Below are 13,633 nucleotides of genomic sequence, written 5' to 3'. Positions count from 1 at the left end.
AAATGCCACAGAAGTATCATAAAATGTTAGGTTCCATTAATATTTGTTTCTATTTTTAAAATTTTCTCAAGCAAACTATTAATTTGGATTGATTAATAATTATTTCAATCACCTAGTCAATCAAATCAATCAATTAATTCAAGTCGAACTTGTTTTATTGGCATGACAAATGTTACAGTACATATGTGTTGCCAAAGTATCTGTGATTTTCACATCAAACAGAACATACGAAAACAAGCAACCTACCCAATCAATCAAATAACCAAGTAAATCTCTGAGAACAAGTCTATCAATACAGCAAACTTAAATTTACTCAATTAAATGTACTTAAATAAAAAAAACTCCACTTTTGGTTTTTAAATTAAAGCAAAAAAACAAAAGTTCAAAGCCGTGCACTTCATGAGCTCATCTCCACACCAGCATCTGACAGCATGCGAAAGCTGACACAAAGACAAACTGATGGACTCTGGGAAGTGTCAGTCGACAGCCCACACTCACTTCCTCAATCTCTCTCTCTCTCTCTCTCTCTCTCTCTCTCTCTCTCTCTCTCTCTCTCTCTCTCTCTCTTTAGCCCTTAAGAGAGAATGGTGAGTAATGCTGGCAGATTTCCAGGCCGCTATTTACATGTCTGCGCTGTGCAAGAGAAACCGGTCTGAACCAGCGCATACTGACTCGCGGGACATTTCCAGCTCGCTTTCTCTCTGTCATTGATTCAGACAGAGCAGCTCATGAACTTCCCTCCGTGACATTCTGTCTCCTGGAAGGGACTATGGTACAGATTCCTGGGAAGTGTAAGAGGACCCCCTGTTTAATCCCATCTGACGAGGGGATTGCAGAGTCCAGGTGTCTTTTCACGTTGCATAACACTTAATGTGACATGGCAGCATTTCTTACAAACTTTTCTGAGGTTGCATGACTCAGAATTTGCAGTCAGGTCAGGAAAGTAAGAAATGTATATATAGATAGACCAGACTATCACTTTCAGTATTTCTAGCATCACCTACTATGGCACGAGAAGGCGTTATAATATCATTTTTCAGAATGTACTGTATGAGACACAGTGATGTCCAATATATTTTTATCATTCTTTTGAATCAGTTCTTTTTATGATTCGTTCAAAATGGATTTTGTACAGTGGCTGTGAGGTTCTAGGAAATTCTTGGTTTTTTATTGAGTATATTTGCTTTCTGAATGGATGCTCTGTACAGTCCGTCTGTTCTGTTTATAATTGTGCAGTAAAATATATCCGTTATGTAACAGTTTTTTTTTGTAATTAATTGATATTTTACATTTGTTAGTGCTTTCAATTTGTATTATGCCATGGAGGAGTACATAGAAGAGGCTCTTTCTCCGGGATACATCCACCCTTTTATGTCCCCTGCTGCTTTGAGTTTCTTCTTTGTATCCAAGAAGGATGGGGGACTCTGTATCGATTAAACAACATCACAATCAAGAATTGCTATCTTCTTCCTCTTGTCCCAACAGCATGGGAACGCCTTCATGGAGCTTGGGTCTTCACGAAGTCTGACCTCCACAACCTCATACATGAGGGGCACAAGTGGAAGATGGCTTTCATCACATCCAGCGAACACTTAGAATATCTTGTCATGCCATATGGACTAGCTTACGCCCCCTTAGTATACCAAGATCTTATGAACGAGGTGCTTCGGGAGTTCCTGTATAAGACTGTCCTGGTATACATTGATTATATACTTATCTACTCCCGAAGCTTGGACGGACATCGCCATTATGTTGCAGAGGTCCTTACCCGGCTCTATGAGTATAAATTATATCTTAAGGCAGAGAAATGTCAGTCAACTGTTCAGTTTCTTGGGTTTTCAGTCTGACGAACAAGGTGTATGGCTGGAAGAGGGAAAGGTGGCAGCCACAACGTCCTAGTCACAACCTAAGACCATCAAAGAACTCCAGCATTTCAAGCATCACCTACTATGGCACGTGAAGGGGTAATAATATAATTTTACAGAATGTACTGTATGAGAGACTGTGATGTCTGATATATTTTTATCATTATTTTGAATCAGTTGTTTTTATAATTCATTCTAAATGGATTTTGTACAGTGGTGAGTACAGTGGTGAGTACAGTATTTGCTTTTCTAAATAGTTGTTCTGTACAGTCTGTCTGTTCTGTTTATAGTCATCCATACAGCTTTTTCACTATAAAGTATATTATGTAACAGGATTTTTTTATTATAGTAATTTCAATTTGTAATAAGTCCCAGTAGGCACAGGACATCGTCATGACGTCAGACTGACTTTGTACCCCAACATTATGGGACGTTGCTTTAACATGTGAGTTGGGGTACAACAGTGTTGAGGGTCTAAATACAGTTTGTTAACTCAGTCGATGTAATGCAGGCAATAGTCGAAACAGGAGCAAACAATGAGGAAAATCCCAAATCGTCATCGTGGCCACTGGCATAGTGGTCGATACAAATAGCAAAACAACATAAACGAGAAACAAGACAAGGGCCAGGCTAAAAGGCAAGGCTAGACAATCTGCTTGTTAAGTCATGACGTATTGGTGACGAATGAAATACTGTTTCAAGGTCAAAGCCGCTACTCATTTGAATTGAGAAAATATTCATTTATGACCACTTTTTAGTCAAATAACACACTAAATTGGATTTTATATAAAATCACGATGTACACAGTAGTTGAATAGTAGTTTAATACAGTTGAAGTCAGAATTATTAGCCCCCCTGAATTATTAGCCCCCCTGTTTATTTTTTCCCGTTTTCTGTTTAACAGAGAGAAGATTTTTTTCAACACATTTCTAAACGTAATAGTTAATAACCTCTAGTAACTGATTTATTTTATCTTTGCCTCGATGACAGTAAATAATATTTTACGAGATATTTTTCAAGACACTTCTATACAGCTTACAGTGACATTTAAAGGCTTAACTAGGTTAATCAGGTTAACGAGGCAGGTTAGGGTAATTAGGCAAGTTATTGTTTAACAATGGTTTGTTTTGTAGACAGTCAGAAAAAAACATTAGCCTAAAGGGGCTAATAGTTTTGTCCATAAAATGGTGTTTAAACAATTTTAAACTGCTTTTATTCTAGCCAAAATGAAACAAATAAGACTTGCTCCAGAAGAAAAAAACATTATCAGACATACTGTGAATTTTTTTTGCTTTTAATATTTAAAAAAGAGAAGAAAAAAATGAAAGGGGGGCTAATTCTGTATATATATATATATATATATATATATATATATATATATATATATATATATATATATATATATATAGTGATTTTTTTAAGTATTTACATTACATTGAAAGTGTTTATTTTTACAAGTGCTTGTACCCAAAAGCCATTTGGTGTGATGTCACACTTAACAAGCGGATAGAACACTTTGTAATGCTACGGGATAACAAGACTCAACACTGTGTGTGTGTAAATAGTGTATAAATAGTGCAGCATATCAGTCTATGATTTTTTTCCCACTGTGTGTGTGCAGTGAGGGACAGAACTGGACCAGGTGTGTGAGTGAAGTGCTTGATGGGATCTGTTGTGGCTTATTTGTAGTTCTCCAGTGATCTGCAAATGCTAAATCGCTGGTGATCGTGAAAGTTGCATTTTGTTTGGAAATGAAGATTGGGTTGACATCAGAATCCAACATCAGGCTGACATCATGTCTGACGTCAGACAAACATTGCATTTCTTTCCAAAGCAAAAATATCAATGTCTAATGATGTTACAGCTTGAAGTTTTGTTTACATTACCAATATGACATCTATCTGATGTTGGATTTTGGTCACTTTTCAACACAACCTAAATTTAAAAAAAATATCAATGTCATTTCACGTTGTTATTGAACGTCAAAATGACACTGATCTTAGATGCTGATGACCTAAATCTAACCTATTATTAATGTCTTATGACATTATCTGTCTTTTGGGTTACTGTTACGTTTGATGTCGAAAAGTTTACAAAATTATGTCATTACAAAATTACTAAAAGTATGAAATTATATATTGACGTGGTTGGTGATATTAGTGATGAATAACAATATATAAAAATGTATAAATCTATATTTTTTATTTTTACAGACTGATTTGAGCAGGAACTGAAAATGTTCTAACAATCTTGAGACAGGAGTAATGATCCTAAGCATTCAGCTTTAAAATCAAAGGAATAATTTATTCATACCAATAAAGCATTTTAGAATAAATTGAAATAGAAAATGACTTCTTTAAAAAGCAGTTAAAAATCTTATTGGACTTTTGACAGGCGCGCACACGCATGTGTGTGTTTCGGCGTAGGGAAAACACTACTGAATCACAAAATAAATATAGCAACTGTTAATATAGTATACATTGTACAATGACTTACATTTGGTTTTTAATAATTCAATAAAACACCCAAAGAGACTATTTCCTAATTTATTTGTTTTTATAAAACCTAAATCTAAATATTTTAAAAATAAAACATAAACCAATACACAAAGAACAAAAAATATTTGACATTTGAATAAAATTCAGTTATTTAAATTCTGGTTTTATCTTAACAAATTTTAGCATTTCATATAATAACAATAGTTGCAAAGTATACACCTAAGTTCTTAAAACCTGTTGATTTTAAGAACTTAAGAATGTTTGAGACTATTAACAAATATTTTACTATTATTATCTACAGTATGTTACAGTCTAAAACATTGTTGTTAAGAAGTATTTTAAGAGACACTACACTACAAAAAAAAATAAAAATAATTAATAACTGGGTGATGATGATTAAAATGATTCAGACAGGGAGGATAGCTCCACACTGTATCAGCCTGACCACATGATTCCACCTTATAGACAAATAAGGATTCATTCATTCATTTTCTTTTCGGCTTAGTCCCTTTATTAATCCGGGGTCGCTACAGCGGAATGAACAGCCAACTATGTTTCACGCAGCGGATGCCCTTCCAGCTGCAACCCATCTCTGGGAAACATCCATACACTAGTACAATTTTAAAACAATTCACCTGTCTCACATGTCTTTGGACTGTGGGGGAAACCAGAGCAACCGGAGGAAACCCACAGGAACACAGGGAGAACATGCAAACTCCACACAGAAACTGTCTCAGCCAAGGGTCGAACCAGCGACCTTCTTGCTGTGAGGTGACAGCACTACCTACTGCGCCACTGCATCGCCCAAATAAGGATTTAACAAACAAATATGGGTTGACTGTTTGATATCTTTAATTTACACATGTACACTTCCATAAGCAGCCTTATCTGAACAATTGGAGCTCTATACATAACATCTAAAATTGTGCTGGAAAGATGGACTCGACCTCTGACCTCCTTCAATAAGTCATCATAAGCACATCCAGGTGCGGAGACCCTTTTGAACTTAAAGGTGCTTCTTCTGTACTTCCAACTAATTTATAGCTTCTGTCCATTTGGCTGAGCAGCCTTTTCATCAGGCTTAAAACAAGGAAAACATCAAACAAGCGTGTCTGTGCTTGGGGGGGAGGGAGAGGGGTGTTGTTTGGGTTCTTTAAAATAATGACTTCCAAATGTATGGAAGAGTTTGATGAGCCATTTAAAAAATACATTTAATCTTATGCTGTATGTCTGTAAATTCAGTTTTCCTGTTTTGCCAGAACAACAAAAAATAAACTATAAACCCAAAAATAATAATAATAATAACGTAATAGAAAATAACGTGAACAAAAACAAAGCAAAAAGGTCAAATAAATGAGGCAAATTAAATGAAAGCAAACACTATCTAAACCTAATTACATTTAATAAACTTTAATTCAAACCTGATCCCTACACCTAAACTGCCACAACTCTACAATGTAAAAAGTGAATAGGTACTTTATTTTTAAGTGATTAAACCCATTGTCTTAAAAGTGACAAATTGACTATACTTTTTATTTATTTATTTAATAAGTAGGCACAAGACATGAGAGTGTCAATGTACCTCAACGTCATGGGACATTGTTGTAACGTGAGTCAGAGTACAACAGAGTTGAGGGTCCAAATACAGTTTATTAACTTTACTAAACTACCTATTAAGAGTAATGCAGGCAATGGTCAAAACAGGAGCAAACTGTATCATGAGGAAAATCCCAAATCATTGTTTTGGTCACAGGCAAAGAGGTCGATACAAGTGGCAAAACAACATAAACGAGAAACAAGGGAAAAGTCAGGAAACAAGGCAAGGCTAGACAATCCGCTTGTTAAGTCAGGATGGAAAACTGTTTCCAGGTCCAAGCCACTACTCGTTTGAATTAAGAAAAAAAATTGTTTATAACCCCTTTTTAGTCATATCACTCATTAAAGTGAATATTATATCAAATGTACACAACGGTGTCTGGACTGCATCACAGACACCAATCTTTAACAATAATGAATAACTGTATATTTATTTTGGTGGTCAAAAGGGCATCAATGATGTCAAACAGACGTCAAGGTTTTGTATTTTTTAAATGTTCATATTATAGCATTTGCTTTTATTAAAGCACCAATATTGTTTAGAACTACATTGAAAGAAGTGAAACTGCTTTGTCTTTCATTTCAAATTTATTTTTAATTTGGATTAAGTGAAAAATTGTGGTTCATGGTTTTAACCTGTTTTATTAAATTTGTCGTAAAGCAAAAAAAAAAAAAAAAAAAAAAAAAAGAATTAGTTCTTCTCAAAGTAATATATTTTTTTACTTTATATCAGCAGATTTCATGTCATGTGAATTATGTCATTTCTTCCATAACATTTATAGCCATGCTGAAAGCATCGGCAGATATTTGCCTCATTATTGAAAATAATATTTTTTTCATTTGTAGCATTATAGTGTAGCCCAACTTACAACTTAACTTTATTTTTATAGTTAATTTTTTCCCCAAAAGTATTTAAGTTATTCAATGGCGTATAAAAGCATTATTTTACCTTTGAGTTGTATATTTATTTTTATTTGGCCAGAATAAATATTTTCATATTCATATCAAACTGCATTTTTTTTTTTGTGTTTCAACCTAGTTAAAACTATAATTTGAGAAATAATTGTACATTTAAAAAATCAACATGGTAAAAATAAGGTAAAAATAATGAATAATGGTCAGTATAATACATATTTTTGATTTAGATTCAATCAAATGTTACAGTTTGAACCAAAACTAAATTATACTTTGAGGAAAAACTACAAATTTTACTTTTAGCAAATATAAGTATTTTTTTGTTTAAAATACGTTTTTTTAAGTGTAGAAATTTAAATAAGAAAAGTAAATTTTCAGGAAAACATCCTGTTCCCCAGAACAGCTGTGCAATGCTTCCTGCTGGGATTCTCTTTGACGGGCTCCTGTTTCCCCAGCTGACACAATACACATGCAGAGAGCGGCTGCAGCCGGAGCCAGAACGCAAGCAGGTCACAGGACAGACACGTCTGGAATACTGTCCTCGCTCACTGCAGAAAGATGCCTCTGTCCTGCTGACGGTGCCAGCTAGAAGCTTCTGGAATACTGTGACGCTGTGGTTTAGAGTCCCTTGATGGCATAAATAAGAAGATAGTGGTTTTAGCCACTATTGTGATCAAAACAAAATGGCACAGATTCCAACAGCTATATGTTTTGTATGTGTTATGTGTTTTATATATTTCTGAATTACAGTAATAAATAAGTGTGAGAGAGTATATGATAGACAGTATACTCATACTAGTATGTAATTTTGTTTTGATCACAATAGTGGCCAAACCACAAACTAACTTGTACATTTTATAGGGGCTATATTTTGTTTGTAATAATGTTGAGAGTAGAAACTTGTTCATGCTTTTATCTGGATGGATTACTGTAATAGACTGCTCACTGGCTTTCCCAAAAAGACAGTCAGACACTTGCAACTAATCCAGAACGCTGCTGCCAGGATTCTGACCAGAACCAGAAAATCGGAGCACATCACACCTGTCCTCAGGTCTTCACAGTGGCTTCCAGTTACATTCAGAATAGATTTTAAAGTATTATTATTGTCTATAAATCCCTAAATGGCCAAGGAATTTAATCAATTACAGATATGCTGACTAAATTTAAACCCAACAGGTCACTCACATCATTAGAGTGAAAGAAATTAGAATTCAAAGAGTTCGGTTAAAGCAGGTTGAATCTGCCTTTATCTACTGCACACCCCCCGCTGCCGGAATCAGCTTCCAGAAATGATTAGATGTGTTCCAACATTAGGCACATTCAAGTCAAGCCTTTACTGAATGAGCACTGTGCTACGTCCGACAGATTGCTCTATTGTGTCTTTCTTTTTCATTTCTTTAAAACATGTTTTTAACACATTTTAAGCTGTTTTACCTGTTTTAAATCATTTTTATTCTATGTTGTATTTATACTTGTTTCTTTTATTCTTCCTTATGTAAAGCACTTTGAATGAACACACATTTGTGTATGAAATGTGCTATATTAAAAAACTTGCCTTTCCTTGCCTATTACATTATACAAAATGTCACGGACCTACTATTGACATTGAAAGTCAGTCATTAGGGTAACAGAGGTCATGTTTTATGTGTTTTTATTCTGCAAGTTTCTCTATTAGATTTCATGTAGTCTGTCATGAGTCTTTTTCGATATTTGAACATGCATGGGAAATATAACAATGCTGGATTTTTTGATATTGAGATTTATAAATTTGTGTAAACAAGCTTTTCATTGATGTTTGGTTTGTTAGGGATGGAGGACATTTGGAAGAGATACAACTGTATCTAAGGGTTCAAAAAATTTACTTTAAAGCTGTCAAAATAATGGTTTTAGCAAATCATATTGCTAATCAAAAATTTAATTTTAATGTCTTCATGGAACATGATTTTTACCTAATATTCTGATCATTTTGGGCATACAAGAAAAATCAATCATTTTGAGACATACTATATATTGTGTAACATATATGCATTATATTTGATTATATTCAATGAAATGATTGTTTCATGTTGATGTAAACACATCACTAATCAACAAAAGCTAAAACGCACAATGTTTGTTTTATCAGTATGTTCTTGTGTTATTTAGGTGTGGATCATTTTTGAATTACATAAAGCTCTATTTTTGTCATTTCTATGTAAACCTTTGACAGAGTAGATTAAGGGTAATTACAGCACTCTGTTGGTACTGGCTGTTTAAAAATACCTTCAGGACATGTTATGAAATCATGAGTCTGATGTGACATTCAGACGGCAAGAAAGAACTCAGGTAACCAAATTCCACACAATATTGTGGACCAGGCCAAGTTGTCCCCCCTTCCAAAACTGTTCAACGAAACGACAAACAAGGTGTGAGCTGAGCCGCCTTCTCCATCTCTGTTTTAACCACTCACCTTGGACCACAGCCAAGCAAATGCGGAGTGAACCAGAATAAGCCAGCATGACAGAGATCCTACTACTCGAACCCCTCTGACTGTTCCAGATACCCGAATAAACTCATGAGCACATGCTTGCACTTCCAACCTCACTGATTCAGTCTTTTACTTATTTCACGCTTAAAACGTGAATAAACAAGAATAACAGGTGAATAACATTTAATTATAACAGATAAATGTTTATTAAAAAAGCATTTTGAAAATATTGAATCTATTTAAAAGAGTAATATATTTTAAATATATTAACTATAATATGTGTTATCACTCAGCATTCATAATGTTGAATGTAAAGGTACTCATAAATTGATGTACATAATAATGTCTCATAAATTGATGTAAATATTAATCCTTAAAATATCATAAATAAAACATATATACATGTATATATTCATTCATTTCCTTTTCGACTTAGTCCCTTTATTAATCTGGGGTCACCACAGCAGAATGAATCACCAACTTATCCAGCACGTTTTTTTTTTTTTTACGCAGTGAATGCCCTTCCAGATGCAACACATCTCTGGGAAGCATCCACACACAGTCATTCACACTCATACACTACGGTCAATTTAGCCTACCTAAATCACCTGTACCGCATGTCTTTGGACTGCGGGGAAAACTGGAGCACCCGGAGGAAACCGACACAGGGAGAACATGTAAACTTCACACAGAAATGCCAACTGACTTCAACCGTGTATATATATATATATATATATATATATATATATATATATATATATATATATATATATATATATATATATATACACAGTTGAAGTCAGAATTATTAGCCCCCCTGTTTATTTTTTTTTTTTACCCGTTCTGTTTAACGGAGAGAATTTTTTTTTTTAACTCATTTATAAACTTAATAGTTTTAGTAACTTATCTCTAATAAAGGTTTTATTTTATCTTTGCTGTGATGACAGTAAATAATATTTGATTAGATATTTCGAACTATTTAGAACTCTTCTATACCACTTATTTTTATCTAATTATTAGCCCCCTTTGAATTTTTTTATTTTTCTTTAAATATTTCCCAAATAATGTTTAACAGAGCAAGGAAAATTTCACAGTATGTCTGACAATATTTTTTTTTTTCTGTAGAAAGTCTTATTTGTTTTATTTTGGCTGGAATAAAAGCATTTTATAATTTTTTAAACACCATTTTAGGCTCAAAATTATTAGCCACTTTAAGCTATATATTTTCTCAACTGTCTACTGAAAAAACTATCGTTAAACAATAAGTTGCCTAATTACCCTAACCTGCCTACTTAACCTAATTAACCTAGTTAAGCCTTTAAATGTCACTTTAAGCTGTATAGAAGTGTCTTGAAAAACATAGTAAAATATTATTTACTGTCATCATGGCAAAGAAAAGATAAATCAGTTATTAAAAATGAGTTATTAAAACTATTATGTTTAAAAATGTGTTGAAAAAGTCTTTTCTTAGTTAAACAGAAAACGGAGAAAAAATAAACAAGCGGTCTAATAATTCAGGGGGGTTATAATTTCAACTGTACATATACATACATATACATATAAATGTTTTTTGAAAGTCACTGGATTCAGCGTTCATCAAGATGTCTTCTTTTTTGTTTAAAGGAAGAAGTTTATAAAGGTTAAAAACCACTCAAATGTGAAAAAAATGGTACATGAATTAACATTTTTGTGTAAACTACCTCTTCCCAAAATTTTTTACCAGTGGTTACCCAAATGTGAATTGAAACACCCAGCATTGGTTTATTACATATTATCATATAGTATTTACAGTTATAAAATATGTTATCAACAAGATGCTATGACAATAATGCTTGATGTATATAACATACATTATATGTTAATATATATTTATTCTGCAAATCTACTTTGAAACGAAGCTACAGAAGCAAAGTTGATTGGACCCGAAATAAATAAATAAAATAAATTTGTTCTAAATATAACAAGAGATAACATAAAATGTCTGAATTCAAAATAAACAAAAACATTACACAAAATAATTCTAACAAGTCAAGCCAAATATTGTATTTTTCAGATGTTTATATTGATCTGCTGATAAAAAAACATATGAATTATTGTATTTGTCTGCATAACTACTTGATAGCAAATGATTAAAGTTGACTTTATGTAACCAGCATTTTCATTCATAGTTAGTTATTCAAGCATTTTTTTGCATGATAGGGTTAAAGGGATAATTCACCCAAAACTGAAAATGTATTTATTCACCCATTACTTGTGGGTGAATTACCCTCTTATTACCCTCTTCAAATTTCTTTCTTTTTCATTGAAGACAAATTAAGATATAATGAAAAATATTGGAAACTTGTACCACTCCCAGCAGGCCAGGTCATAAGACGTTCATATTATATTCGATTTAGGTCGTAATCTCGGGTGACCAAAATTCAATGTCTAGCTAGTGTCTAAGGGCAACATTTTTTTGATGTCCAATAATGATGTCAAATGACATTGATATTTGGTTGATTTTAGGTTGTGTTGGAAAAATCTGACATCAAGCCAACATCTTAAACCAATGTCATATTAACGTCAAATACTGACATTTATTCGTTACGTATGGCAACCAAAACCAAAAAATTGTTAACGCCCACACAACGTCAAGCTGTAACATCATTACACATTGATATTTGGTTGTTTTTTTACTTTCATTGGAAAGTGACCAAAATCCAACATTTGTCTGACACTGAACACTTACGCCGGGTTCTGATATCAATCAAATTTTCATTTCCACCCAAAATACAACATCCCCTGGCGTTGGGGTACAATGATGACATCCTGTGCCTGATGTACTTCCATATTAGATTTTCCTATATAGAAGTCAATGTTTACATGTTAATGTTTAAATGTTTGTGTTCAACATTGTGAGTAAATTATGATGAACTATGCCTTTAATATCTCCTAAACAAATTTAGCCATTGTAAAAAAACAGGCAGGTTGTCCACAAAGCTCAGCACACAAATATAGTCACCCTTCCCAAAAGTGGCCTGCCTGGAAAACGAAAAATGGGAACTTTTTCAACTGTTTACAGTCTTTACCCATTTGTCTCAGAATTTCTTGAGGTTTGGAATGATGTCACACCTGCTTTCAATCAGGTTTGCGCACGACTAGAATGTTTTCCCAGAAAAGAATAGCAACTGAGCCGAACTTCAGGGTAAAGACATATTTAAATTGATTTTTTTTTGGTGGTGGGGGGGGGGGGGGTTGTTTTGAACTAGCCATTGTAATTCTAAACACATTCTAGTGAATAACACTACTGAGCTGTCAAAGTCAGATGTGGCTAACAAGCGCTAAGACATAATAGCTGCGATTTGGGAATACACTGGCATTCAGGAAAACAAGACTGCTCATCTTGTTTACTTAAAATCCAGATCAAACTTGTTATAAATGTGTTTTTCAAGCTTCTATTCTGGTAAGTGACTTTACCCCACACCCCCTGCTTACACCAGCAACAGCCTCTGCCAGGGCTAATAGCTCCGAAAATAGTGTCATCCACAGAAATCAGTGATGATCAGATGTAGCGCCCTTAGTGTGGCTTTGTTCTTTTCTCACCTTTAACCCAGTCATTTGTTTACCACTGCCATGTCACACTGAACCTAAAAACACCAAATTCCAAATGTTTTTCTAAAGCAGTTTGAATGGACCTTTATTTTTGTCAGAATTGTAATTTTTAGTGTAAATGTTATATTTAATTTAACCTTATCAGCGCTGATAGCCTATAGTGGTTAAGTGTGTTGATATATAGCACTGTAGTGCTAACGGCGACCTGAGTTCGGTTGCAGCATAAGCTCATTCTGAAAATGTAGCCCTATACATGTTTCTGTAGATCGCAAATTATGTAGCCTGTAGTAATGTCTTTAAAATAAACGCAACGGGGTGGTATGACACTGTTCCTTTTCGCACTAGCAGCTGATCGCTTACCTATGTATGGATAGCTTTCCCACCGTTACCAATTTGTCCATTGGCTTGCAGCATATGTCAGTAGACTTTGAACACAGAGAGGAGTTGTGTGCAAAGACAAGGTTTGAGTCCGGCAGAACAGTTCCAGAAAGCAGGTAAGACAAGAACAAAATCCAAAAAATAAAATAAAGAAGTAAATAACGGTGAAATTGTGGTAAAATCTGAAAACGTGGTAAATATCAGGGGGCCTTACTTAGTTTGGATTGCTTTTCAAAACACTGTTGGTTGAGTTTAGGGAAGTGGGTGGGCACTGGTCAATCTGTGCATTTTAAGGGTGCTTTCACAATCGATTAATTTGTTCC

At 34.0% G+C, this 13,633-nt stretch overlaps 1 long non-coding RNA gene across 1 annotated transcript; it reads left to right on the top strand.

The window, feature by feature from the left end:
* The first annotated feature begins 714 nt into the window (after positions 1 to 714).
* LOC141376693 (uncharacterized) lies at positions 715 to 2,227 on the top strand. Its single transcript, XR_012387423.1, has 2 exons — positions 715 to 843; positions 1,299 to 2,227. It is a non-coding gene; the product is annotated as an uncharacterized lncRNA (long non-coding RNA).
* The last annotated feature ends 11,406 nt before the right edge of the window (positions 2,228 to 13,633 follow it).

This window comes from Danio rerio, chromosome 11 (genome assembly GCF_049306965.1).
Source record: "Danio rerio strain Tuebingen ecotype United States chromosome 11, GRCz12tu, whole genome shotgun sequence".
Taxonomy (NCBI): domain Eukaryota; kingdom Metazoa; phylum Chordata; class Actinopteri; order Cypriniformes; family Danionidae; genus Danio; species Danio rerio.
The sequence above is the reverse complement of the archived record's forward strand: the minus strand, read 5'-3'. Positions and strand labels throughout refer to the sequence as shown.